This window comes from Bufo gargarizans, chromosome 2 (genome assembly GCF_014858855.1).
Source record: "Bufo gargarizans isolate SCDJY-AF-19 chromosome 2, ASM1485885v1, whole genome shotgun sequence".
NCBI classification, from domain to species: domain Eukaryota; kingdom Metazoa; phylum Chordata; class Amphibia; order Anura; family Bufonidae; genus Bufo; species Bufo gargarizans.
In genome coordinates, this window is record NC_058081.1 from 645268117 (window position 1) to 645293013 (window position 24897).

At 41.7% G+C, this 24897-nt stretch overlaps 1 protein-coding gene across 1 annotated transcript in view; it reads right to left on the reverse strand.

The window, feature by feature from the left end:
- VPS13D (vacuolar protein sorting 13 homolog D) overlaps window positions 1-24897 on the reverse strand; it is a 302704-nt gene that overhangs the window by 4295 nt on the left and 273512 nt on the right.

Sequence of the window (24897 nt, forward strand, 5' to 3'; positions counted from 1 at the left end):
GGCTCCCGAAAACTTTTTAGTATTAAGTTAAAAGGAATGTATACAGAGTAAACGGGGGGAGAGGGGAAAATCAGGGCCGAGAACAAAGATACTTCTGTATCCAGAAACTCTTGGTAGCATAACTTTCAACTTGGTAATAGAATTTGTCACTAAGGACCCTCAAGTGTAATGGGGTTTTACACTTATTTCTCCAAGTGTTAGACTGAACAGCATGGATTGTCACAGTCCATCACTGCCTGCCAAACAGGTTGGTTTGGTCTGGAAGACGAGCCACATTCCACACTATGTGATATTTTTTTTCTTTTTTTTCTTATAAACTACAGTCTGTTCCGCTGTCTCAAGTTTCTTTCTGTAAATAATAAGGAACACTGATGAATCTAAAAAAAAAAAAAAAAAATTGAAAATTTGAAAAGCAGAGCAAACTGTAGTGTGGCTCACATCTGTGTTACATTAAACGTGCACTCAATAGATTTTCTGATTCTTTTTTAATGAGCACACAAAGGCAATACAAGCCAGAAATGCCCCAATGTCTGCTGGTCGCAGCGGGGGAGAGCATGGCTCAATGAAGAGACAAAAAGAGACTGGGGATGGTGTCAGAAAGTTCAAGCACGGGTACAGAGCCTAACTGTGAAGAAGAGCAAATGTAGAGGCTTCAGCCAGAGACTGTTTAACACAAGTGTCCATACTCCATGGTGAGCACTGCAAAATGTGAGGACAGCAGAAGCCAATGAAAAATCAACATGTTCATTGGAGTTTTAGAAGTCCTCAAGATGACTTATAAAAAATAAAAAGGGAAGATTTTTCTTGATTTTGACTCATTATAGATGTAAAACTTCTGGATTAGATTGTCATACAGAGTCCTGGACATTGGAAGTCTTGATATTTGTGCTTTACCACCAGGAAAAAGACTATTACAACTTCTCAGATAGCCCTACTCCAACATCATGTCATCCCATGGAAGGTGGACCGGTCAAATCTTACTGTATATTATACATATTAAGAGCTCATTCACACGACAGTATCCGTTTTTGCGGATCACAAATTGCGGATCTTCAAAACACAGAAAATCCTCCACCATGACTGAAATGCCTATTCTTGTCTACAAATACGGGCAAGAATAAGACATGTTCTATCCTTTTTGCGGGGCCACGGAACAGACATTTGGATGTGGACAGCATACAGTGTGCTGTCTGCATCTTTTGCAACCCCATTGAAATGAATGGGTCTGCATCCGATCTGCAAAATTGCGTAACGGATGCGGACAGAAAAATATGGTTGTGTGAATGGGCCCTAAGTTTAATATTTTAGAACAGAATACAGATCGACTTACCAAAACAAAAATTATAGGCAATTCCACATCAGGAAAAATTGCAAAGAATTTTGATCACATAAGGGTCCATACACAGGATTGTGCATCCTGCACTCTCTCGTTCTGGAGGTTACAAATGCCTTTCCTTGTCTGCAAAATTGACAAGATTAGGACATGTGATTTTTTTGCAGGCCCGCGGAACGGAAACACAAATGTGGACAGGCCACGGTGTGCTGTCCACATGGTTTGTGGCCCCATTGAAATGATTGGATTGGATGCAGACCAAAAATACGGTCGTGTGAATGAAACCTTAGCTTGTAGATTGTGAGAACCTAATTCTCTGTCACTGTGCTGAAAATTTGTCAGTCCATACTCGAGCAGAAAGCAGGGACTGCCATAAAGCAACCAATGTCTGCTCAAGGGCCATCAAAAAGATTGCATGGAAATTGTGTAATTTTAGTCCTTCTTCTGTATCAGAACACTCCCCTCTTGTACGAGGTTACGTTCGAAAATTGCTAGTCACTAAAATGTAACCTTAAAGGGGTATTCCGGTTGTTAGAAGTTATCCCCTATCCACAGGGGTTAACTATCAATTGGTGGGGGTGCTACTGCTGGGACCCCCACAGATTATGAGAACGGGGGCAGTATAATCCCTGCAGCTCCCCTGAAATGAATGAAGTGGCCAGTTGTTCTTGTGATCAGTGGGAGTCCCAGCGGTAGGACTCCCACCGATCTCATAGTTATCCCCTATCCACAATCCCTCCAAAAATAAGAGATCATAGGATGTCCTACTGCTAGGACTCCCAGGAATCAGCTGTAATCTGTAGGGAAAACTGTCTGCAAGTGTTCATTTTTCTGCAGCGCCACTATGGACAAAATAATGCATTAGGCCACCTTCACACAGTGTTTGGTGATCTTCATCAGTGACCGTGAGAAAAAAAAAAACAGCCGCCAGTCTCTGACACCGAACAGGAGCAGATCTTTCCAGTTTTGGCTCACAATCACTGATGGAAATCACTGACCAAACACTGAAGTGTGAAAGCAGCCTTGCATGGTCAAAACTTACATCAATAGGTTATCACGTTAATGCATGTGAGGTCACTCTGAGATCTCCAATTAATTGCTCAAGATCCTAAATAATTTAGAGTTGCTACTGCTAGAAAAAAACACCACGCAGCAAAAAAAAACAAAAAAACTTTTAGTCTACTACTGGGCAAAAACCATTTGTCCTATACTAAATTGAGTGTGCGGATTACAAATCCGAAGTCAGAATTGTTGCAACACGTAATGAAATTTTGCTATGCATAAGTATGCCTAAATGAATTAAGCACTTGGAAAGCACTGAATAATTTTAAACAGAACAAGTTTTAATCCAACAATTACCTGATCTACATCAAAGTTTGCGTATGTAATGGAATAACAAAAATTTCAAAAAGTCTCGTTTTTTTTTGTTTAAAAGTCTTACTTGAGCAAGGCCCAGTACTGTGAAAAGGGCTTCAGGCATTTGCTTTTGCATTTGTGAACGGTCATATTTTCCCGTTGCAAAAACCAGCAGTAGTCCCCCATCATGTTGGGATTCCAGCGGCTTTGATACCTGTTCTCCATTGTAGAAATATCTTTATGGAACCGCTCTCTATGTTCGTCACTTATGTGTCCCAAATTGGGTGGGAAAAAGTCAAGATGGGAATGTAAGAAATGCACTTTCAATGACATTCGGCAGCCAAGTGGTTCAGATGCTGTAAGCATGTTGTCTACTAATTCAGCATAGTTTGCAGCTCGTCTGTTCCCAAGGAAGTTCTGCACTACGAGCACAAATGCATCCCCAAGCTGCAAGTTCCAGAGGGTTGAGTTGTGTTCTGAATTTGTCATCATGCATTAGTTTGTTGATTTTGGGGCCAATAAAAAGTCTGGCCTTTATTTTAGCATCAGTTTTCAGTGTGCTAAAGTTCTCCTTCAAATACTGGAAACAATTTCCATCACAATCAAGTGCAATTACAAAATCTTTCATTAAACCAAGCTTAAAGGGGTTGTCCAGGTTCAGAGCTGAACCCGGACATACCCTTATTTTCACCCCGGCAGCCCTCCTGAGCCTGGCATCGGAGCATCTCATGCTCCGATACGCTCCCGTGCCCTGCGCTAGATCGCGCAGGGCACAGGCCCAGCAGTGTGTTCGGTGACGTCACCGGCTCTGAGGGGCGGGCTTTAGCTCTACCCTAGCCGTTTTACTGGCTAGGGCAGAGCCAAATCCCGCCCATCAGTGCCGGTGACGTCACCGGGGTTCCTGTCAGCCCCATAGAGAGCCCCGGTACGTCACCGGAACTCAGAAAAATGCCTTTGCCCTGCGCGATTTAGCGCGGGGCAAAGGAGAGCATCGGAGCATGAACTGCTCCGATGCTCATGTCAGGGGGGCTGCCGGGGTGAAAATGGAGGGATGTCCAGGTTCAGCTTTGAACCTGGACAACCCCTTTAATGTAAAGTGGCTGAAGATAAACTTGAAGTGGATCGACCAGTGATTTGTGTTGTGCATTGTACTGACTAACAGTGTGCTCGACTCTGAGAGGCCACTGTCTCATTTTGTAATGATTGTTGTCATCACGACTGTTCCATAGGCACAAGAAACACATATGCTTTGTGTACCCTAACTGTAGGCCAAGCAGCAGTGCTACCACTTTCAGGTCAGCACAAATTTTCCATTTATGTTCTGAGTATTTGATCATTTTCAAAATTAACTCCATAGAAGCATGGGTCTCTTTCATTCCAACTGCATGAGCCAATGGATCAGATGGTTTTTCGTTACCATTGTGCAACAAGACAGCTTTCAAACTTGTTTTGCTAGAGTCTATGACTAGCCTCCATTCATCGGGAACATATGTACCATCTAACTCCATCATAAGATCATTTACATCAGTACAGAAACAGACATCGCTTTCCATTGCATAGTATGCAGCTAAGGCTACTTTCACACCTGCGTTCAGGTGTCCGCTCGTGAGCTCCGTTTGAAGGGGCTCACAAGCGGCCCTGAACGCAGCCGTCTGGCCCTAATGCATTCTCAGTGGAGGCGGATACACTGAGAATGCATCCGTCTGCCAGCGCTCCGCTCAGTGAGCGGACACCTGAACGCTGCAAGCAGCGTTCAGGTGTCCGCCTGGCCGTGCGGAGGCGAGCGGATCCGTCCAGACTTATAATGGAAGTCAATGGGGACGGATCCGCTTGAAGATGACACCATATGGCTCAATCTTCAAGCGGATCCGTCCCCCGTTGACTTTCAATGTAAAGTCTGAACGCATCCGCTCAGGCTACTTTCACACTTAGAAATTTTTCTAAGTTATAATGCAGACGGATCCGTTCTGAACGGATGCAAACGTCTGCATTATAGGAGCGGATCCGTCTGATGAAACATCAGACGGACCCGCTCCGAACGCTAGTGTGAAAGTAGCCTAACTTGTCTGGATCGTTAACACATTTGCGTTTATTCATCTTAAGTTTCAAAACTGATAGCACTATAACAGATCACTTTATCAAAATCTGTCCAGCTTATATACTTACTGCTGACATCAGCCTGAGTGCGTCCGAACAGGTCTGGACATGTCCATTGGAATATCTCCAATATAATGCATTAATACTATAACTGAATAGGCTTTGCATGTTTAAAATCTAGACGTGTCAGCCAAATTCAAAGTTCATATTCGGAATCAGCATGCTCATTTTAGTATAAATCACATGTTTTTCTCTCAGTAGCAAAATCATTGTTGCGTGGTGTATAATTAGAGTTAATAATTTAGAGTTGCTAGAAAAACTAATTAAACCATTTGGAATTATTTGTATTTCTTCATTGTACTAATAAAATGTGATTTGATTATTATCTAATGGCTGGTTTATAGGGGGGATGATCACCCAATGACTGTGCAAAATACTTTTTCATCGGTTAAACAATAGTTTATGCGGACACCTAAATTATCGTTTCTGAGCGGGAGATTATGTTGTCTAAATAGCGATCTACTGCCCTGAAACAATGCAGCTGTATGAGGACGAGTGAAAGTGGCTATCCACACCGTGGAGGCGATTGCTGTATGTAAATGCAGCTCTTCATCCTCACTGAATGAGCAGGCAGTTTTTGGGAAGGAACACTTCTTTCCCGACAAATGTGTGCTCAATCGCTGCATGTAAATGCAGAGTAAGGCACAATTATGGACCTAATAACACCCAATAACAGTTGCATCATTCATGCCTTTTATTGAGTACATTGAATAAACCTCAACAGTGCAGAAAGAAAAAGTAAATTAAACCTTAACCCCTTAAGGACTCAGCCCTATTTCATCTTAAAGACCCGGCCATTTTTTGCAAATCTGACCAGTGTCACTTAGTGGTGATAACTTTAAAACGCTTTGACTTATCCAGGCAATTCTGAGATAGTTTTTTTTGTCACATATTGTACTTTATGACACTGGTAAAATGAAGTAAAAAAATATAAATTTTTATTTATAAGAAAATACCAAATTTACAATTTTTTTTTTTTTAAATTGCAAATTTCCAAGTTTCAATTTCTCTACTTCTATAATACATAGTAATACCTCCGAAAATAGTTATTACTTTACATTCCCCATATGTCTACTTCATGTATGGATCATTTTGGGAATATCATTTTATTTTTTGGGGATGTTACAAGGCTTAGAAGTTTAGAAGCAAATCTTGAAAAAAAAAAATTTTTAGGGACCAGTTCAGGTCTGAAGTCACTTTGCGAGGCTTACATAATAGAAACCACCTAAAAATGACCCCATTCTATAAATTACACCCCTCAAGGAATTCAAAACTGATTTTACAAACGTCGTTAACCCTTTAGGTGTTCCACAAGAATTAATGGAAAATAGAGATACAATTTCAAAATTTCACTTTTTTGGCAGATTTTCCATTTTAATATTTTTTTTACTTTTACAAAGCAAGGGTTAACAGCCAAACAAAACTCAATATTTATGGCCCTGATTCTGTACTTTACAGAAACACGCCATATGTGGTCGTAAACTACTGTACAGGCACACAGCAGGGCGCAGAAGGAAAGGAATGCCATACGGTTTTTGGAAGGCAGAATTTGCTGGACTGTTTTTTTTGACACCATGTCCCATTTGAAGCCCCCTGATGCACTCCTAGAGTAGAAACTCCAAAAAAGTGGCCCCATTTTAGAAACTACGGGATAGGGTGGCAGTATTGTTGGTACTAGTTTAGGGTACATATGATTTTTGGTTGCTCTATATTACACTTTTTATAAGGCAGGATAACGAGAAATAGCAGTTTTGGCACAGTTTTTATTTTTTTGTTGTTTACATCTGACAGGTTAGATCATGTGATATTTGTTGTCAAGGATGCGGCGATACCTAATATGTATACTTTTTTTTATGTAAGTTTTACACAATGATTTCTTTTTTGAAGCAAAAAAAAAATCATGTTTTAGTGTTTCCATAGTCTGAGAGCCATAATTTTTTTCAGTTTTTGGGCGATTACCTTGGGTAGTATAAGATTTTTGCGGGATGAGATGACGGTTTTATTGGCACTATTTTGGGGTGCGTGTGACTTTTTGATCGCTTGCTATTACACTTTTTGTGATGTAAGGTGACAAAAAATGGTTTATTTAGCACAGTCTATTTATTTATTTTTTTACGGTGTTCATCTGAGGGATTAGGTCATATGATAATAGAGCCGGTCGATACGAACGAGGCGATACCTAATATGTATACTTTTTTTTCCCCCCTATTTTTTTTTACTTTATTTGTGGAAAATTACATTTTTGTTTATTTTTACTTAATACTTTTAATTTTGGGGGGGGGGAAACTTTGTTTTTTAAACTTTTTTTCACTTTATTTTTTGTCCCACTTTGTGACTCGAACTTTTGGGGGTCTAATCCTTTACAATGCATTCCAATACTTCTGTATTGGAATGCATTGGCTGTATGAGTAATACTGTGTGTATTACTAATACAGCTTCCGGCCCGTGAGATCCAGGGGGCTGGATCTTATAGGTTCGTCACCGGAAGGCAGCGCGATGCCTTCCTTAGGCATCGCGCTGCCTTCCTTAGGCATCGGGTCCCCCCTACAGCCGCATGGGGACCCAATGGCACGCCCGATCACCGCCGCAGGCACAGGTAAAAGCCTCAAACCACAGGGACCCTCCTGCGCATTTAGCCAAGGTGCCTGCTCAATGATTTGAGCAGGCACCAGGATCCGATCACCGCCTGCCGGGCGGCGGTGATCGGAACAACACATGACGTACCAGTACGTCATGGGTCCTTAAGGACTCGGGGAAACATGCCGTACCAGTACGTCCTAAGTCCTTAAGGGGTTAATTGAATAACGTAGAGATTACTCTTTACTAGAAATCATCTCCACCAAATGTCTTCTGTAGCTGAAAAGATTTGCACAAAACTGTAGAGAGGAATTCAGGACCATTCCTCCCGGCAAACTGGTTTTGGTTCATGAATATTTTTGGGTTACCTTGCATGCACAGGCCTCTTCGGGTCATGTTTAAACATTAACCCTTAAGGTTAAAGGGGTTGTCATGGCTTTTTTTTTCATTTCCCCGACCTACCAGTAAGCCCTTATGCACACGACCGCAGTACTTGCGGCCTGGATGCAGACCCATTTACTTTAATGGGGCCGCAAAAGAAACATCTGTTGCTCCGTTCTGTGGTCCGCAAAAAATATATAACCTGTCCTATTCTTGGCCATTTCGCAGACAAAAATAGGCAGTTATATTAAAAGCTGTCAGCACCATCCGTGTTTTGCGGATCCGCAATTTGCAGACCGCAAAACACACAACGATCGTGTGCATGAGGCCTAACTGTGAAGAGATCTATACTAACTTGTTTCCTGCCACTCTGTTCCAGATCCCGGCTGTGCTCACTAGATTTCTGGTCCCTGTCATTCAACTACTGCATGGAGGAGTCATGTGTGCAGCTGAAGCCAATGATCGGCCTCAGCAGTGATGTGTCCCCAAGCAGCATGTTACTGCTGGGTCACATGCCACTTGGTGACAGGTCAACTCCTAGGTCAGTCATTGGCTGCAGCAGTGCATATGGCCCGTGTGCATACAGAGTTGACAGATGTGGACCAAAAGTCCAGTGAAGATAGTCCAGGAGCTACGGAACTAGAACAAAGTAGGTAAGTGTAGGTCTTACAGGTACTGCTGGTAGGGAAGAGAGCGGGTTTAAAGAAGACATAAAAAAAGTCCTTAAAAGTCCTTTTCTATGCAATGATTAGTTAATTTACGGTACTTGTGTGCTTTGGGTCACTGTCTAGCATCACCCAACATCTCTTCAGCTTGGGATAAGGGACTGTTGCCCTTCCATTCTTCTCTAAAATGTTCGGATACAACATAGAATTAGTTGTTTCCTCAGTGCGACTCACAAGGTGTCCAGGTCCTGAGGCAGCAAAGCAGCTCCAAGCAATGATGCTCCCTCCACCATGCTTCACATATAGGATCAGATTTTGGTGTTGGTGTTTCCTCCAAATATAACATTATGCAATTGTGCCAAAATGTTCCACTTTTGTTTCATTTGTCTATAGAACTGTAGAGGGAAGTGGTAAATTTATGCATATATATGTACAGTACAGACCAAAAGTTTGGACACACCTTCTCATTCAAAGAGTTTTCTTTATTTTCATGACTATGAAAATTGTAGATTCACACTGAAGGCATCAAAACTATTAATTAACACATGTGGAATTATATACATAACAAAAAAGTGTGAAACAACTGAAAATATGTCATATTCTAGGTTCTTCAAAGTAGCCACCTTTTGCTTTGATTACTGCTTTGCACACTCTTGGCATTCTCTTGATGAGCTTCAAGAGGTAGTCACCTGAAATGGTTTTCACTTCACAGGTGTGCCCTGTCAGGTTTAATAAGTGGGATTTCTTGCCTTATAAATGGGGTTGGGACCATCAGTTGCGTTGTGGAGAAGTCAGGTGGATACACAGCTGATAGTCCTACTGAATAGACTGTTAGAATTTGTATTATGGCAAGAAAAAAGCAGCTAAGTAAAGAAAAACGAGTGGCCATCATTACTTAAAAATGTCAGTCCGAAAAATTGGGAAAACTTTGAAAGTGTCCCCAAGTGCAGTCACAAAAACCATCAAGCGCTACAAAGAAACTGGCTCACATGCGGACCGCCCCAGGAAAGGAAGACCAAGAGTCACCTCTGCTGCGGAGGATAAGTTCATCCGAGTCACCAGCCTCAGAAATCGCAGGTTAACAGCAGCTCAGATTAGAGACCAGGTCAATGCCACACAGAGTTCTAGCAGCAGACACATCTCTAGAACAACTGTTAAGAGGAGACTGTGTGAATCAGGCCTTCATGGTAGAATATCTACTAGGAAACCACTGCTAAGGACAGGCAACAAGCAGAAGAGACTTGTTTGGGCTAAAGAACACAAGGAATGGACATTAGACCAGGGGAAATCTGTGCTTTGGTCTGATGAGTCCAAATTTGAGATCTTTGGTTCCAACCACCGTGTCTTTGTGAGACGCAGTAAAGGTGAACGGATGGACTCTACATGCCTGGTTCCCACCGTGAAGCATGGAGGAGGTGTGATGGTGTGGGGGTACTTTGCTGGTGACACTATTGGGGATTTATTCAAAATTGAAGGCATACTGAACCAGCATGGCTACCACAGCATCTTGCCGTTGCATGCTATTCCATCTGGTTTGCGTTTTAGTTGGACCATCATTTATTTTTCAACAGGACAATGACCCCAAACACACCTCCAGGCTGTGTAAGGGCTATTTGACCATGAAGGAGAGTGATGGGGTGTTGCGCCAGATGACCTGGCCTCCACAGTCACCGGACCTGAACCCAATCGAGATGGTTTGGGGTGAGCTGGACCGCAGAGTGAAAGCAAAAGGGCCAACAAGTGCTAAGCATCTCTGGGAACTCCTTCAAGACTGTTGGAAGACCATTTCAGGTGACTACCTCTTGAAGCTCATCAAGAGAATGCCAAGAGTGTGCAAAGCAGTAATCAAAGCAAAAGGTGGCTACTTTGAAGAACCTGGAATATGACATATTTTCAGTAGTTTCACACTTTTTTGTTATGTATATAATTCCACATGTGTTAATTCATAGTTTTGATGCCTTCAGTGTGAATCTACAATTTTCATAGGTCATGAAAATAAAGAAAACTCTTTGAATGAGAAAGTGTGTCCAAACTTTTGGTCTGTACTGTATATATGTCTCCAGTAAGATATATATACAAACCGGATTCCAAAAAAGTTGGGACACTATACAAATCGTGAATAAAAACTGAATGCAATGATGTGGAGGTACCAACTTCTAATATTTTATTCAGAATAGAACATAAATCACGGAACAAAAGTTTAAACTGAGAAAATGTACCATTTTAAGGGAAAAATATGTTGAATCAGAATTTCACGGTGTCAACAAATCCCCAAAAAGTTGGGACAAGGCCATTTTCACCACTGTGTGGCACATCCCCTTCTTCTTACAACACTCAACAGACGTCTGGGGACCGAGGAGACCAGTTTCTCAAGTTTAGAAATAGGAATGCTCTCCCATTCTTGTCTAATACAGGCCTCTAACTGTTCAATCGTCTTGGGCCTTCTTTGTTGCATCTTCCTCTTTATGATGCGCCAAATGTTCTCTATAGGTGAAAGATCTGGACTGCAGACTGGCCATTTCAGTACCCGGATCCTTCTCCTACGCAGCCATGATGTTGTGATTGATGCAGAATGTGGTCTGGCATTATCTTGTTGAAAAATGCAGGGTCTTCCCTGAAAGAGATGACGTCTGGATGGGAGCATATGTTGTTCTAGAACCTGAATATATTTTTCTGCATTGATGGTGCCTTTCCAGACATGCAAGCTGCCCATGCCACACGCACTCATGCAACCCCATACCATCAGAGATGCAAGCTTCTGAACTGAGCGTTGATAACAACTTGGGTTGTACTTGTCCTCTTTGGTCCGGATTTCATGGCGTCCCAGATTTCCAAAAAGAACTTTGAATCGTGGCTTGTCTGACCACAGAACAGTCTTCCATTTTGCCACACTCCATTTTAAATGATCCCTGGCCCAGCGAAAACGCCTAAGCTTGTGGATCTTGCTTAGAAATGGCTTCTTCTTTGCACTGTAGAGTTTCAGCTGGCAACGGCGGATGGCACGTGGATTGTGTTCACTGACAATGGTTTCTGGAAGTATTCCTGAGCCCATTCTGTGATTTCCTTTACAGTAGCATTCCTGTTTGTGGTGCAGTGTCGTTTAAGGGCCCGGAGATCACGGGCATCCAGTATGGTTTTACGGCCTTGACCCTTACGCACAGAGATTGTTCCATATTCTCTGAACCTTCGGATGATGTTATGCACAGTTGATGATGATAGATGCAAAGTCTTTGCAATTTTTCGCTGGGTAACACCTTTCTGATATTGCTCCACTATCTTTCTGCGCAACATTGTGGGAATTGATGATCCTCTACCCATCTTGGCTTCTGAGAGACACTGCCACTCTGAGAAGCTCTTTTTATACCCAATCATGTTGCCAATTGACCTAATTAGTGTTAATTGGTCTTCCAGCTCTTCGTTATGCTCAAATTTACTTTTTCCAGCCTCTTATTGCTACTTGTCCCAACTTTTTGGGGATTTGTTGACACCGTGAAAATTTGAATCAACGTATTTTTCCTTTAAAATGATACATTTACTGGGATTAAACGTTTGATCTGTCATCTACGTTCTATTACAAATAAAATATTGACATTTGCCATCTCCACATCATTGCATTCAGTTTTATTCACAATTTGTTTAGTGTCCCAACTTTTTTGGAATCCGGTTTGTACATATATATATATATTTGCCCTGAACAGCCAGTGTGGGGGTCCCAGTCCCCAGGCTATGTGTGTGTGTGTGTATATATATATATATATATATATATATATATATATATATATAGATATATATATATATACTTTGGTGCCCATGCCAGTTGCTATATGTTGGCGAGACTTCACTAGATTTTAAAACCAGAATAAACCAACATAGATATACTATCCGTAAAAAACGCATGGACCTTCCAGTTCCAAAACATTTTACGGACATGGGTCACAAAGAACGAGATCTGAGGTGCATACTAATAGATCACGTCCCCACTCCTCGTAGTGGTGGCAATAGACATACATTACTAAAAAAATCTGTTGGATTGCCAGACTAAATACATTAAGACCCCAAGGGTTAAATGTAGACTATAAACCCTGGCTATTGTCCTGAGTGGGCATTTTCTGGTTTTGCTTGCTTGCTCCCTATTGGGAGTTTGTTTGTTAGTGCCCCCTGCTTAAACAACAGGGTGATTTTATTAATTTTCTTATATTCTGTTCTTCTCACTTGCTTCTAGAATCACGATGAGGATTTGGCCCTTCTGTAAGGAGTGAGCGGTGGGATACTGGTCAACTGGATTAAGATGGTGCCTGAATGGTTGCACTAATAAATTTAGACGATGTGATTCTGCAATGCTATTTTGGTACTTTTCAGTTATTATGATAATTTTGTACATATATACTTTGGCCCTGGGAGCTACTCTTACGCTACGTGAGCTACATTTCTTGTCCTCACCTTTTATACCACTCGCATGAGGTTTGCTATACATAGCATTGTTATGGCATTTGCTCAGTGTTGAATACATATGATTTGCATTTTGCGGTCGAGTGTCCGGACTGTGAGACATCAGGAATTAGCATGAATTTAAGAGGTTGGTGACACTAGGGGCTTGAGGATGGTTCCTTTACTGTCATGTTAGACGTCCAGGAATGGCAGCTCGCTGACAGATTGGATATTCGAACTTGTGGTTATGTGTGATTAACATGTGCCATATTTGTTGGACTCCTCGTAAGACTAGGGGGTTCTTGAATAACAATAATAATATTGAGTGACTTGTGTATTTACATTGGAGACTTGCGGTACTACCACCATGGATACGCTGTATCCCCTCATTAACACTACGGTACAGCCGTGCAATATGTCACTAATTTGCACCTCTCATGTCCACTGCTGATCCAGTCTCACGGTACCGATGACCGGACCGATGTCTCTGCAAGTTATTGTGTGTTGCTGGATCTAGCCTTATAATGCTTCTGTTTCTTGACGATCCCTTGCGATTGGTTGCTAGGACGCTTGTAGTGAAGCGTGCGCTCCACGGTCCGGTGGAACGCTTGATGCCTCGCGATGGTTCCGGTCACGTGGTCGCACTTGCGATCATGTGCACGATCACATGACCTGGAAGCTCTGAAAGGTCCTATGACATGCGCAATATAATGATCAGTACGCCGGGATCCATGTGGACCACCTCCATCGCCAACTCCAGGACCTGCCTCATCAGTGTGTTTTTAAGGTACACCTGTACACTTTTGGTCAATATGAAGACCTTCACACATGTTTTTTATCGCAATTAGGATAATGAAGTATGAATTTATTACTGTAATGATGAATTTATGAAGTGGCATCGGTGGCCACATCACTATACTGTGTTTTATTACGAAATGAGAATGTAAAAGTATATAGATATTGTTTTTATACTGGTATTTTGGGATAACTGAATTTGATTAATGTAATTGATTTGATTATTACTTAACTATGTAAAGCTGTATAAATAGGCACAATGCACTACCTACTATGTCACTGCTTGAGAAAGACTCAGAAAGCGGATCGAAATGTCGCGGGCCTTTTCTACCTTTTTACGCCTTGGAAGTGCTGTGGAATTTTTTCATTTATCTTCATTGGAGGTGGATCGCCCCCACAGCCACTGGCACTCCGACCGCACCTTACAGACAGCTGTGCTGCCCACACCTTTCTACCTTTATATACACACACATATATATGTCCCTGTATTTACATACATATCTATATATATACTTATATTTTATGCCCCCAATCAAGGGTGTCCCCTCTCCGCCGCTGATGAATCCTCTTGCAGGCACAGGCCAGCGCGCCTGCAGGGGGGAGATGCCGCCCGGATAACTTTACAAATGTGTCCAGTTGCGGGCACATCAAAAGACAGAGGATCAAAGAGATCCTCTGCCTTTTGCTAAATAACTCTGACAAGGCCGGAGATGTTTGGCAAATCAAGGGCAGGGGAACAAAGGGCTCCCCTGCCCTTGTATGCCGCGTACCTCCGGCGCTGTAATTACAGTGCCAGAGGTACACAGTCACTTCAAAGGCAAGAGAATCAAAGCGATCCTCCGCCTGGTAGCGCCCTGGGATGCGCGGGCTGGTGCGGTAATGTCATATCGGGAGCAAGCGCCGCCGGATTTAAATAGTCAGGCGGCGGAGCGCTCATCAGTTGAGCCCAGCAGCCTCACTGAAAAGCAAGAATCATCCCCTGGAAAACGAGCATAAGTAGAATCATCCCCTGGAAAACCAGCCTAAGTGAGGATCATCCCCTAGGAACGAGCATTAACCCCTGGATAGCTGAGTAACCCTTTCCCTACCCCCTAGACCAATGACCATTAAGCCCTGCATTCCCTGAAATCTTAACTAATGCACTAACTATCCCTAATCCCTGAAATATTCACCCCTGCAGTGCCTACCCCTAATCCCTGCAATATATCATTTACCCCTACCTTGCCATATCCCTGTATTACCCTATACCACCAACGCAGTACCCCCTTTTTTTTTTATATCCCATTAATCCTTGCAATACCCGGTCCCTGCATTTACCCCTACAGTGCCCTTACATTTCTCACAGCTACTCATTGCCATTATTGTAATTAACCCCTTTTATCTCGTAGGGTCAGTTTATAGCCAGGTGGAAGGTTGCTGCTGTTATGTGTGTATGTTTAAGCTAGATTTGGGGTGGAATTATAGTTGGGATTGTATCGGATTGTATAGTGTTAGTATAATTAGGTTTATTTTAGTGCTGTTAGTGTATAGTGTGTATAGTGTATTAACGTGTGTATATATCACATTTTTTGTGGTATCCTAATCACAGTAGGAGTTATAAAGACTTAACTAATCCTCTGTTAGGTCATGATCACCAAATGAGCAGCTTTCTGCTCCACTTTATAAATAAAGGTATTGTTTTTATGAACATGCTATATTCTTTTCTATACGCCTAATATTAATTGATGACGTGTCAACCATCCATACTATCAAATTTATTTTTCCTTAAATAGATTTGGGGTGGAATTAAAGTTGGGATTGTATAGTGTTAGTATAATTAGGTTTATTATAGTGCTGTTAGTGTATAGTGTATTTACATGTGCATCTATATATATATAGATATATATATATATATATATATAAAAAAAGGGAAAAGTGTGGCAGCACCAATTCACAATTTGGATAACGGGTGCTATGTCCAGGGTTGTCACTGCTTACCCATGAAATGTAGACGAAAACGGACAGCACATCCAGTAGAAAAAGTAGAAGTTTATTAGGAGTGGCACAGTGAGGCGACGTTTCGGCTCAAAACACAGAGCCTTTCTCAAGCATGCTTGATATATAAAACCATATACGACCCAAGAAGATGTACAACAGTGACTTAAAAAGATTAAAATAGACAAATCGCCGGGACCGGATGGCACACATCCCCGTATCCTAAGATAATTAAGTAATCTCATAGCCAGACTCTTATTTCTGATATTTGCAGACTCTATACTGACAGGGAATGTCCCACAGGATTGGCGCATGGCAAATGTGGTGCCAATATTTAAAAAGGGTCCAAAAACAGAGCCTGGAAACTATAGGCCGGTAAGTTTAACATCTGTTGTGGGTAAACTGTTTGAAGGTTTTCTAAGAGATGCTATCTTAGAGCATCTCAACGGAAAGAAGCAAATAACGCCATATCAGCATAGCTTCGTGAGGGATCGGTCATGCCAAACAAATTTGATCAGTTTCTATGAGGAGGTAAGTTCTAGACTTGACAGCGGCGAATCAATGGAGGTCGTATATCTGGACTTCTCCAAAGCATTTGACACTGTACCACATAAAAGGTTAGTATATAAAATGAGAATGCTCGGACTAGGAGAAAATGTCTGTATGTGGGTAAGTAACTGGCTGAGGGATAGAAAACAGAGGGTGGTTATTAATGGTAAATACTCAGATTGGGTCACTGTCACTAGTGGAGTACCTCAGGGGTCAGTATTGGGCCCTATTCTCTTCAATATATTTATTAATGATCTTGTAGAAGGCTTACATAGTAAAGTATCAATTTTCGCAGGTGACACTAAACTGTGTAAAGTAATTAACACTGATGAGGACAGTATACTACTACAGAGGGATCTGGATAGTGTGCAGGCTTGGGCAGATAAGTGGCAGATGAGGTTTAACACTGACAAATGTACAGTTATGCACATGGGAAAGAATAATCCAAGTCACCCGTACATACTAAATGGTAAAACACTCGGTAACACTGGCATGAAAAAGGATCTAGGAATTTAAATAAACAGAAAACTAAGCTGCAAAAACCAGTGTCAGTCAGCTGCTGCCAAGGCCAATAAGATAATAGGTTGCATCAGAAGGGGCATAGATGCCTGTGATGAGAACATAGTCCTACCACTTTACAAATCACTAGTCAGACCGCACATGGAGTACTGTGTACAGATCTGGGCTCCTGTAAACAAGGCAGACATAGCAAAGCTGGAGAAGGTCCAGAGGAGGGCAACTAAAGTAATAACTGGAATGGGGTAACTACAGTACCATGAAAGATTATCAAAATTAGGGTTATTCACTTTAGAAAAAAAGACGACTGAGGGGAGATCTAATTACTATGTATAAATATATCAGGGGTCAGTACAGAGATCTATCCCATCATCTATTTATCCCCAGGACTATGACTGTGACGAGGGGACATCCTCTGCGTCTGGAGGAAAGAAGGTTTGTACACAAACATAGAAGAGGATTCTTTACGGTAAGAGCAGTGAGACTATGGAGCTCTCTGCCTGATGAGGTGGTGATGGTGAGTACAATAAAGGAATTCAAGAGGGACCTGGATGTATTTCTGGAGTGTAATAATATTACAGGCTATAGCTACTAGAGAGGGGTCGTTGATCCAGGGAGTTATTCTGATTTCCTGATTGGAGTCGGGAAGGAATTTTTTTTCCCCTAAAGTGGGGAAAATTAGCTTCTACCTCACAGTTTTTTTTTTGCCTTCCTCTGGATCAACTTGCAGGATGACAGGCCGAACCGGATAGAAAATGTCTTTTTTCATCCTTATGTACTATGTTACTATATATAACCATTAATATAAATATATATAGTGTGACACAGTGAAGGGTATTGTCTGGGAAAACAGGTATTTTCCTCCCAATGTGTGCTGCTGGACTGATTGGTGGCCAGGTGGGGTCAAACACAGGCTTGGATCTCAGGCGCTGGTCCATGGTTTTGGCAACACCTAGCTGTCTTAAAAGACAGCTGGGATCAGCAGAGGGGATCTCTGTGTTGGGATCTGAGGCTTGTGCCGAGTTGGAGGGCTGAGACCCAGGTGTAGGGGACACAGGCCTCCTAAAGCCTGCTTATGGACTTGTGGAGGGAGAACTGCCAGCAGGGTGTTAACACCCAGGAGATAAGGTGACTTTTTTGCTTTATGAACTTTTCGTGTGTGTGTGAACAAACACCAAGACTGTAAAGTGACTTGCGTTTTGTGCTATACCTTATGTTTGAATAAACACAAACAAGTTTTGCTTTACAAACTGGTTTTTGCCTTTGTACGGCATCCACTTACCCTGCCTACCAGAGCGAATCCCCACATTAGATATAGCAGACATAATTGACTGTAGAAGTGTTATTAGTTTAATAAATATTTTATTATTAAATTATTAAAATACAGCTTATAGTCTTTTGTAGTCACCGCAATACAGCACACGCATTTCAGGAAATAGTTAGAGCAACAGGGAGAATAAGGAAATAGGCGGAGAATAGGCGGAGCTGGATAAGCCTATTTATGAATATTAATTATTGATATTAACCCAAAATAATAATTCATTTTTCCAGAAGTATTGTGGATCATGCAGGTGGTCTTGTGAAAATTTGAGAGCGGCAGCATTGTTTTATTTGGACAGCAATGGCTTTCAGCTGATTCAAACAGTATTGTTTCTCCATTGTGGATGGAAATGAAAGAGTGTGATACTTAGGCCTCATGCACACGACCGCTGTTGTGTTCCGTTCCGCAAAATAGGATTCCGTTGTTCCGTTTCCGTGTGTCTTCCTTTATTTTTGGAGGACCACCAGACATAAAGGAATGTAAAAAAAAAAAAGTCTAAGACAGGTTTGCCATGCAAATGATAGGAAAAAAACGGCCGCGGATGACAATCTTGTGTGCCTCAGCGTTTTTCAGCGGTCCCATTGACTTGAAAGGGTCCACGAACCGTTTTCCGCGAAAATAATAGGACAGGTTATATTTTGAGACAGCAGAGGAACTGAAAAAAATTGTTTTATTGTCCTATGCATTTTTTATGTTCCCAGATACAGATTTAGCTTTGCTTCACTATTTGGGAAAATTATTTTATAATGATTGCTGGAAGCCTGGCTTCCTACACGCCTGCCAATATCAGAAGAATCAGTTATGGCACGGTCATGTTTTAGTTTTGGAAGCCAAAGCCAGGAGTGATTTAAAAACAGGAGACCTGGTTATATCTGTCCTTTATACTTTCTCGCCTTTTGTAGTCCACTCCTGATTTTGGGTTCCAAGACTGCATCAGGAAACCTGACCTAACCCTGCAACCGGAACCCACTTCATGGATGCCTTGAGTCTATCACGGCAGGAGTTACTCTTAGGCTCCATTCACACGTCCGCAACGTGTTTTGCGGATCCACAAAACACGCAAAGCAGCAATGTGCGTTCAGCATTTTGCGGACCGCACATCGCCGGCACTAATAGAATATGCCTGTCATAGGACATGTTATATTTTTTTTGCATAACGGAAGTGCGGACCCGGAAGTGCGGATCCGCAATTCCGTGTCCGGGCAGCACATCGTGCTGCCCCCATAGGAATGAGTGGGTCCACAATTCCGTTCTGCAAAATGCGGAACAAAATTGCGGACGTGTGAATGGAGCCTTACATAGTAGCTTTCTGGCTCATAGAGGGTCCTAAGTAAGGGAACTCCCTCTATGTCATTTTTATAATTTCGTCCACTCCATTTGGTCCACCACTGTATCCCCTTTTGTTTGATTCATAGTCTCTGAGTTTCTAGAGCCAGTAGCGATGACACAGAGGAACCTAGATGTACCAAATGAAGTGGCCCTACCCAGGCTGCACAAAATAAAAAAAATGACAAATTTAAAATTAAGCAGCGGAGGACCAATTTTTGAAAAAATAAGGCAGGGCTATGTTTTGGGGGTCTACTTTAAATTGCATTTTAATTACTTTAAAACTTTTGATTTTGGAGGTGACCAACTCCTTTTAATCTAGTTGTATACTAAGGTTGCTTAGTGCAAAAAAGGGTAAAATTAATACTAACCCTATATTGGGCAAATGATATTTAATTAAATTCCCTAAGGCATCATCATAGGTTCACAAAAGGTAAACCTATGCTTATCGAACAAATATACATATCTTACATAAAAAGAACCTGTTCTACTACATGACGGCACATTATGATCCATGTCAGCAGAGGTGTCTTCATACAGCCTGGAAAATGTAAAGCGTTCAGTTGCATAAGGGAAACTAAAAAAAAATTATCCACTTGAGAGCCAAGTAGATAATTAACACAGCGCTGTAATGAATCATTCATGGCAATATACTTGATGGATTTCATAATCACGACCATATGACACACTGATGGAGAGGCTTCCACTGTATTAATACACACAGTGCCAGAATAGTTCAGCTCCTTATTATGGATTTATCAAGTAGAGAGAAGACTCTCTACAGGGATAAAGATGTCTGGCACAGAAGAGATGTGACCCTGTTTGGACCACACACACGGCACATGTACAAGGTGCTCACCACAACATTCGTTAAAGGCTATGTTGTTTTGAATCTATAAAATACAAAAGCTTTATAAATAGTCTTTTTTTTTTTTATCTGCTGTTTTATGCACACAGATCCTAGGCAGACTGAGGTGCGTCCACTGTTACAGACTACAATTAAACCTTCACTGTCCCACAGGCTACATGAAGAGATGTAGGTTCCACAATTCCTCTGTTCTAGAATTTCCTACAATAAAAGGCTCTGTCTAATTACAGATGCCTTTAAAGGAGCACAAAACCTAGAAATGAAGATTAAAAGGGAACAAGAAATACATCTGATCTCATTGTTCTGTAGAGAACAATGCTGATTTCTTCCATCTTACAGTAGCTGACAGGGGCAGCGCTTAGAAAGTGGAGTCCCTTCTGAAGGTATCGTTCACCAGAGTGCTTAGTAACCAGATTGTTACTTTTACCATACACATGAATAATGAAAGACGAGGGCGGCACTCACCGGTACTTGCAGAGTGGTTTCTTTATTCCACGTGATAAAAGGTAGGGAGCAGACTTACATGCATATGTGCATCAGCAGCGCTTAGAAAGGTGGCGGAGTTGAAAGGCTACGGATACCTTTGAGGCAATTTTTTTCTAATTTTGCGCTCAATTTTTTTTCCCGTTGGAATTTTTTCAGCCATTTTAAAGTTGCAGGGATTAAAAATCAGTCAGTATCACTTATCAGTCCGGTCAGCTCATGGCTTACTAAAGCCTTATCTCTGATTTCAAGCCATATTCTTATTTGTTTGATAACAGTTTAGCTATAATGAGTGTTTATGAGGTCAAGACATCAGAGATAAGGCTTCACATGAGTCATAAGCTCTGAAAATAACCGAGCATGCGTGTCCTAGAGTTAGAACCTGCATTTGGGGATATGCCCTGATAGGAATGTCCATGATAGGAAAATCTCTTAAAGGGTTTTTCCAAGATTTAGATTCACTTCTGTGGAGCTGAGTGCCGTACCAAGCAGAGCGCTGTGCTTGGTAAGCTACGAGAAGGACGCAGCAATCACAGGAGCGCCAATGCCTTCTCAAACAGCTAATCAGTGGGAGTCCCAGGGGTCAGACCACACCCGATCAGATACTGATGACCTATCCTGAGGATAGGTCATCAGTATCAAACTCTCACAAATCCCCTTTAAGGAAATTATTCAGTACAGAGTGTACAAGCTAAACACAACAAGCTGTAAGAAGGACATTCATGTAAACCACTGGTATCCTAAGCTAGGCTAAGAAAAAATTAAGATTGAAGAGATATTTCTTAATTGCCGTTGCTGTGACTAGCCGCTAGTTGTCAGAGTATACTGGGGTTTATATTTCTGAACAGCACTGGTTGGAGATCTCCAATACAGACCTGATTCTGAGAACCTGTGGACTGAATGCCCTGCGGTTCCTGAACACGAAGGAAATAAATTAGATGTCAAATCCTGTTTTATTCCTTTGCGCTCATTATCATGTTACAGTGAGCAGTACATCAGAGCAGAACGTGGCGCTGTATAATTGACTTTTGCCTCATTGCTATTCCACCATTAATGATGAAAAGAAAAAGTGCTGCTCTAAAGAAGGATAAAGTATGTGTCTGTGTGAGATCCTTGACAAATTAATGGAAGCTTATCTCAAAATTTCCATTTTACAGCATATATAATGTCAACCAGAGACTGATCGCCATCTCTGCCGAGAACAGAGACTACAGCACACTCTGCTCCTGCAGGGAAGCTTAACACAAAACAGTCACATCTAGCCTGGATTCAATAGACCATTTGGAAACATGTGAAGCAAATAGTCCTCAGCACTAGAAGGTTTTTTTTTTTTTTGTTTTTTTTATAAAGGGTGTTTATTTTTACCTCTCTATCCATCTGTTTGAAGAAGTCAAGATTGCCTAAGCATGTGGCTCCAGATGACTTCATGTAATGTTTTTTTTGGTTATGGTGTAGACAGTTCTGATTTTAAGGTTCGCGCGTTCGTCTGACAGGTATTCCTCTTGACCTTCCAATACACATGCAGGCTTATAGGAGACATTATCTCCCTTAAAAACAAAGGATCAGACAAGTAGAAATTCAACATATCTGATCCCTTTTCTCCCCTGATATAGGCCAAATGAAGGTCAGTCAAACATCTAATACACATTAGATGGTCAACCCTGTTCAACTAAAGTCACCAGATTCGGCTGACAGTCTAATGTGTATAGTTACCTTTAGGTTTAGCAGGTCAAGCTTTAGCTGGGGCCATTTTAGCATATGCTACCCTCAGAATGTACCTTAACTTTTACAATGATAACCAAGAGTGGGCAAATTAAGGGCTCATGCATGTGGCCAAAGACTCTGTCGACCCATAGAGGTCTATATTATGGACCCCTGTTCAGCTGTGTAGTGGGGCCTCCAAGATGAGAAGGAACATTGAGGTACAGTATAGTCCCATGGAAAATTACAGGATGGGGTATGTCAATATATAACATACACTATTTGTCTTTCCCCTGACAACCACCTTAGGAGGAGAGTCTGTAGGCCCCTATACACAGACAACAGGTAAAATTGGTGGTATCAGATGATTAATATTAAGATGCATAGAGTTGGCTGCTGCACCCTGCCCATGCTGTCTGAGGGGCCAAAAGGCCTTATGCACATAGGAAGACAGGCTTTAAAAAATGCCACATGGTTGGTTTGGGCCCTTTAACCTAGTTGAATTGTATTTGTGAAGTATGGAGCCTCAAAGGGTCTCCTTATCATAGCAGGTAACAGAGGTCTCACCAAAGCCGTGAAGTGGAAATCACTAGAACATACAGTTACAGTATCTTACAGCAGAGTGGATCTCCTACTTGGACACTGACACTGTGTAAAACTTATCTTGTTTTGGGATTTTTTTCATAAGGGGCAGATATACTAAGACTGGTATTACAAATGCCAATCTTATTATAGTCAGTCAGCAATTAAAGGAGTTGTCCATGTTATTTTTTATTGATGACCTATAATCAAATCGGCAGGAGTCTGACACCCAACACACCCGCTGATCAGCTGGTTGAAGAGAAGGCGCGAGCCGTACTAGCGCTGCCTTTTCTTCATTATTTACCTGCTCACCGTGACATTGCAGCGGTGAGCAGGTGTATCTACAAGAAGCCGTCCCATACACTTGAATATTACAGAGCTGTCCCATAGAAATGAATGAGATGACTTCTTGTAATTACCTGCTCACCACAATAAAGAGAAGGCAGTGCTGTCATGGCGCACGTCTTCTCTTCAACCAGCTGTTCGGTGGGGTAGCTGGGAGTCATAGTCCGGCCAATTTGATATTAACTACATATCCTGACGATAGGTCATCAATAAAAATAACTTGGACAACCCCTTTGGGAAAGTTAGCGCATCTCCAGGCAGTCCGAGCGTCAGAAATTAAAATCTATGCCAGCTATGAGCTGGTATAAATCTAAACTATCATTTACGCCAATGTCTAGTGTAAATTACAGTAAATTTGTCAGGCCACGGCCCCTCCCACTAAGGTCCTTCCTCTTTTGAAAAGTGTCGAGAAAAGTGAAAAGTTGTAAATTATAGCCATAATATGTGACTTTTTTTTAATGCCACAATAGAGATGTAAAATGATTGGTAAATGTCCCTCAATGTCTTTGCCTTTAGTAGATAAATTAGAGTAGGTTTTTATACCAAAAAAGCTACTATAGGGGTCCTGACATTCCTGCTTTAGCAATAACTTGCATCCCCCTGTAATAACAATTCTGGAGCATTTTATTCCTGCTAGGGGCTATGTATGAATTGCTAGCAGTTTGCAATGAAGGTACTGCTGGGTGTCACCAGTTGGGGTTGTGTCCCTGCACAGTCTGACCTAGCTGGACCTTCACTACAGACTGCTAGTAATTAATTTATAACTTCTAACAGGAATAAAATAGGAATGGCACAGAGTCATAAGAATAGATATTCCATTTAAGGAGAGGTTACAGGTCCTCTTTAATTATCTACTGTCTGAGATGGTGATGAGCTCTATGGGAGACAGATATCAGTCTTGCTTAAAAAATGTGGAAGAATTTCCAATTTTCCCCTCAAGAGGTGGTAGTACAAGTTGCTGTACACAACCTCCATGATCTTCCTATGGTAATAACAGCTCGTCGTTCCAGGGGAGCAGTGGGGGGTGGGGGTGTTCGGTTTTCATACACGTGTGCCTGATGGTAAATTCTAGGTCTTCCAGGCATATCCACTAGTTGCTCAGCGTACATCTGTATTCCCTTCTCCTCAATAAACCGTAAAGTAGTTGATTCAGAACGAGTTCCCCTGAGTGCCAATTCGTGTTGCTCTTTAATCCACTTGACATGTTTTGCTATTGTTTCTGGCAATTAAACCCTGTTATTCAACAAAGGCACATTTGACCTCCTATCCTTAAGCTTGTTGAGTCACTGGATTGCAGAGGGAGCAGAAGAAGTAGGAGCAGCAAATCCTAAATAAAATAAGATCTCACGTCTGTTTATGGTATGTGCGCATTTATAATATGAGATCACTAAAAAAAGGGAAATATTAACCGAGAAAAACCTTGTAATCATGGAACGGAAATTGAAGGAAGCTTCAGCTGCAAATTACTGGCAGAGTCATTACTGGCCCGTGATGCAAAATTTGCATAAATATACTAAGTGCCATTTATAATACTGGTGTC